Raw genomic sequence first — 5,732 nt, 5'->3', positions numbered from 1 at the left:
ACACCAAACAAGCAAGTTAAAGGTTCCTCTAGCTTAGATAAGCCATGGTCATGCACTTACCTGTGCCAAGACGAATCTGAACAACAAACAAGCAAGACACGCTTCTAGGAAGCTCTTACAACAATCCCAGCTACAGATCTCACCAAGAAACGCCTCAAATCTCCAGAAAACACCAAGAACTTTCAGGAACTCTTTCTCCCTTCTCTTTTCTCTCAAAAACGGCTACACGCGTCTAATGAGACAAAAGACACGACCTAAGGGTTTTCCCTTTCTCTTCTGACCAAAACGCAGCGTTTGACTTAAGTCAAAACGCAGAGAATTGAACATGCATCGACCGATGCACCTCTTGCATCGACCGATGCAATCCCCTAAACTGGGATTTCGGTTCACGGATGTTACAAATTTTAAGGTGGTGTAGAAAATTTTGATATCTTTTTGTGTTTCTAAAAGTCAAATTCACATATTTTATGTTTCACATTATTATCTATATCACTATACCATTAAATAGATAAAGCAATATTTTTAACTAACTGAATTACTTTAAACTAATCCTAAGTTTAAAAATACAATGAGAAAAATCATAAAAGTGAGAATTAAATTAATAGTTTTTTTCTTGTTTGTGAAATGTAATTTACCTTTAATAAATAAATAGGTTATAAAAATGATAATTAAGTATATTTTTGAATTTAACAGTTGATTAAATCTTTCATTTTAAAAAACTAATAGAAAAAAACATGGGAGATTCTCAAAAATAGCACTAAAATAAGTTTTTCCAAATTTAGCACAACATCTCTAAAATTTCAAAAATAGCACCAATTAATCTTTCAAAATTAAATCCTAAATTCAAAAAACTAAACCCTACCCCTCAAAACTATACCCTAAATATGAAATTGAGAACCCAAACCTAAAAAAAATTCTAAAAATTAATTTTAAATATTTTAATGTGTTAAATAGTGTTATTTTTGAAAATTTATGAAATATGTGTTACAGTTGTCCATAGAACTTGGTTTAGTGCTATTTTAGGGTATTTCTCAAAAAACATTGACTCATAATATTTCAGTGACATATTTATGTAAATAACAATGAGAAGTAAATGCACTGATTAAAAAAGGACAAGAGCTCTATAAGCGCGACACCTCAGTTTTTTTGTGAGAGTGCTTCTCTATTAATATATAGGGGATCATAAAAGAAAAGAATTTACCAATCCTGCTTTTAGAACTTTATTTTTTTTTAAAGCTTATAAAGTTTAACTGCTCACTTTTATACATTGTACTTTGAAATTTTATTTTAAAAAGAAAAATAGAAAAAAGAATTCGAGTCACAATCAAAAATGAAAAACTAGTAAAACATAGATTTTGATTTTTCTTTGAAAATTGACAAAAACCAATAAAATCTGGATTCCCTAATTTTTATGAAAACTAATTTTTGCATAATCTTGATTTTGCTTTAAAGCTGTTTTTATGTTTTTTTTCTTGTATTTTTGTAAACTTTATTTTTATAAATTCATTATGTTGCCACATAAATTTATTCTTAGTAAAATTTATATTTATGAAAAACATAAAATAAAAATAATAGTCACAGTTTCTATAGTTTTTGTTACCAATCGTATTTTAAAAAATAAACCTTTTACAGTTTAAGTTTCTACAGCAAAAGTTTCCACAATCAAAGCATCCATAACCACAAGTAACGGCCGTTATCAATCTGGGTCAGTTGGTGTAGTGTGAAGCAGAGATAGTTAAACAAATATAAATTATAAACAAAAGTAGAGCCTATAGGACAATTGGCCTATTAGGTCAGTTGGTTAGAGCGTCGTACTAATAAATAACACATTTTTTTTCCTCTATCTTGTATCTTGGATGTATTATTTGTCCAAAGAACATAACAATAACATAAAAAGATGCCTCAAGCCTAATATGTTCCAAATTTACTTAGATCTTCGAATTATGAACCTGAACCTTAGGGTTTTTGCGATTTTATTTTGGTTATACATCGGGAGATTGTTCTACTCTTTATATCAAATTATTTTTGTCGGTAACTGATATCATATGGTTTGATATCGAGGTGATTAGAGGCATGTGTGTTTCGTTATATTTGTGGAAAAAAGATAGCTAGCTACATGAAGTATAGGTGAATACATGGTCACACATACCAAGTATACTATTGTATACTTAGAGTTGTCAATTGGTCTCTAAAACCATGGGCTTTTGGTCATTACCAAATTTAAAACGGTCAAATGAGCCTAAAACCAAATAAGCCCATTGATATATGGTCCAAACTAATTTGGACATGGGCTATCCAATAACCCTAAAAAATTAGGGTTTTTACAATTTGAGGGAAACTTTTTTTTTTCATTTTGCCGCTTCTCTCTTTCTCCTCTTTCACTCTCAGCCTCTCAGGCGATAATCGATTCTAAGTTTCTCTCTCAGGCGATAATCGATTTCGATTACTTCAAATCATCATTCATCTCGTCAATCGTCATCAAGCATCTCCTCTGCGGCTCTGCTTCTCGTGATATCGTCATCTCGATTTGTATAAGGTAATAACACTAGGGTTGTAAACGTACAGATTTGAGTTGATTTTGATTTTTCAGTTTCTGGGTTTACTCTAGTTACTGGGTTTGTGGGTTTTTCAGTTTCGATACTGGGTTTGATTTTGATTTTTCAGTTTCTGGGTTTACTCTAACACAAACGTACAGATTTGATTTTGATTTTGATACTTTGCTCTAGTCAGATTTTGATTCGAAAGGTTTTAGATTTGAGTTTAGTTTCTACTAAGGGTTTGTGGTGGTTTTACTTCTGAGTTTTTGATTGTTTTGGTTACACTCCTTACAAGTTTGTGTGTATTGGTTTCAGGTCCTGATCACTGCTACGGTTCACGGTTGATACACTGCTTCAAGGCTCCTGACCAAAATTCTGTCAAGGTATTGTTGTAGTGTCAGTATTCGATTATGATGAGCTTGTTATGATGACTTGATGAGTTTGTTATGTGTTATGTGTGCTTGTATTCGATAATGATGAGCTTGTTATGTGTTATGTGTGCTTGTTACAAGCTGCTTGTATAGTTGTATGTATTCGATAATGATGACTTGATGAGCTTGTTACAAGCTGCTTGTATAGTTGTATGTATTCGATAATGATGACTTGATGAGCTTGTTACAAGCTGCTTGTATAGTTGTATGTATTCGATAATGATGACTTGATGAGCTTGTTACAAGCTGCTTGTATAGTTGTATGTATTCGATAATGATGACTTGATGAGCTTGTTACAAGCTGCTTGTATAGTTGTATGTATTCGATAATGATGACTTGATGAGCTTGTTACAAGCTGCTTGTATAGTTGTATGTATTCGATAATGATGACTTGATGAGCTTGTTACAAGCTGCTTGTATAGTTGTATGTATTCGATAATGATGACTTGATGAGCTTGTTACAAGCTGCTTGTATAGTTGTATGTATTCGATAATGATGACTTGATAATCACTACACAAACCTGTTACAAGTAGTGTCAGTATTCAATTATGATGAGCTTGTTATGTGTTTGTGTTGATGAGCTTTTTATGTGTTTGAGTTCATTGTTTATGTGTATGTGTAATATAATGTGTATATAATATTAAAGGTGTTCATTGTCTCACGTTTTTTTATGTTCATTGTTTGTATATTTTTGAACAGATGGACAAAACACTGAGCTTGTGTGATGATAACTACATCGTGAGTGATAATGAATGGGATCGACATATGCTGGAAGAAGAAAACGATCTGGTGGAAGATGAAAACAATCCGGTGGAAGATGAAAACAATCCACTGGAAGATGAAAACAATCCGGTGGACGATGAATCTCTCATGGGTGAATCATCTCATGCTCAAGGGAAAAGAGGTAAACGTAGACATTCAAGGTGTTGGAAAAATTTAACTATAATTGGAGAGAAAGATAAAGATGATAAATATCATATTATATGCAACCACTGCAAGCATAATTATCACTTGAATCTGGATAAGAATGGAACAACTACTTTGCTTAGGCATATGAAAACTTGTTCCAAAACTCCTGGTAGTACTCCTAGTACTCATAGTCGAAAGATTGATATGATGATGTTCCGTGAGTTGATTGTTGTTGCCATTATAGAGCATGATCTTCCTTACTCATTTGTTGAATATATAAGGATTAGGGAAGCTTTTGCATATGTCAATCCGAGTATTGAGTTTTGGAGTAGGTATACTGCAGTTGCTGATGTTATGAAAATTTTTGAGAAGGAGAAAAAAAAACTTAAGCAGATTTTGAGTGAAATTCCGGGTAGAGTTTGTTTTACAACTGATTTGTGGAGAGCTATAACCGTGGAAGGTTATATGTGTTTAACTGCACATTACATTGATGCAAATTGGAACTTGCAAGCCAAAATAATATCTTTTTGTGCTTTTCCTCCACCACATTCTGGTGTTGCATTGGGTATGAAGTTGATTGAGTTGTTGAAAGCTTGGGGGTTAGATAAGAAAGTATTTTTTATTACTGTAGACAATGCTTCATCGAATGATAATATGCAAGGAGTTGTAAAAAGGCAACTTAGAAAGGATTTGGTCTGTGGTGGAGAGTTTTTTCATGTAAGGTGTGTAGCTCATATTTTGAATCTTATAGATCAAGATGGGTTAGATCTGATAGAGAAAGCTTTAGATAAAATTAGGGAAAGTGTCAAGTTTGTGAGGATTTTAGAGTCTCGAGAACAGATGTTCCAAGGGTGTGTTGAAACTGTTGGGATTCATACTAAAGCTGGTCTTGTTATGGACATGAGAACACGTTGGAACTCAATCCATCTAATGTTGTCTAGAGCGATCCAGTTTAAAGATGTGCTGTGTAATCTTGCTGAAGTAGAGCCGAGTTATAAGTGGTTTCCGTCTGAATTGGAGTGGTCTAGAGCAGAGATTATATGCGAGTTCTTGAGGCCATTTGATGAAATAACAAAAATTCTTTCAGGCTCTAAATATTCTACAACGAATCTGTACTTTATGCAAGTTTGGAAAATTGAAAGTTGGCTTAGAGTTCATGCAACATCTGAGGATGAGACCATTTGTGAAATGGTGGATACCATGAAGCTGAAGTTTGACAAATATTGGAAAGACTACAGTGATATACTTGTGATTGCTGTTGTTTTGGATCCAAGGTTGAATTTGACTTGTTTAGAATACTGCTTTAGCACTTTAGATCCATCAACTAGCAAGTCTAAGGTTGATCACATCCGCAAGAAGATAGAAAAGCTGTATGGAGTTTATAAACAAGTACAGGAACCGTCTACTTCCATCCAATGTGCAAGCACTTATCTGTGCAAGAAATTGGTTAAGAGGTTTTGAGGAAATTAGTAAGTATACTAACTCTTATAACTTGATTTTGTTTTGTTATCTATGATTGAAGTGATGGTTCAGTGATAGTTTTGTTATGTTTTCATTTGATAGGTGGATCCGAGTTTCTTGAGGAAGATGAAGAAGAAAAAGAAGAAGAAGGAGAAGAAAGAGAAGAAGAAGGGGAGGAAGGAGAAGATGTAAGAAAGAGGATCAGAGTTACTTAGAACTTTAGAAGGTACTTTTTATAACTTGTCGATATTGTCTTTATAGATTGTCGATTTGTTAATATCATTGATCAGGATCTTATGTTTGTTTTCGTAGAAACTCTTGGTATTAGTGATTGCCTGATTGGAGATGAGGGGGAGATCAGATGGAGGGAAGAAAAAGCCAGTGATTACTTC

This window comes from Camelina sativa, chromosome 20 (assembly GCF_000633955.1).
Source record: "Camelina sativa cultivar DH55 chromosome 20, Cs, whole genome shotgun sequence".
NCBI classification, from domain to species: Eukaryota; Viridiplantae; Streptophyta; class Magnoliopsida; order Brassicales; family Brassicaceae; genus Camelina; species Camelina sativa.
The sequence above is the reverse complement of the archived record's forward strand: the minus strand, read 5'-3'. Positions refer to the sequence as shown.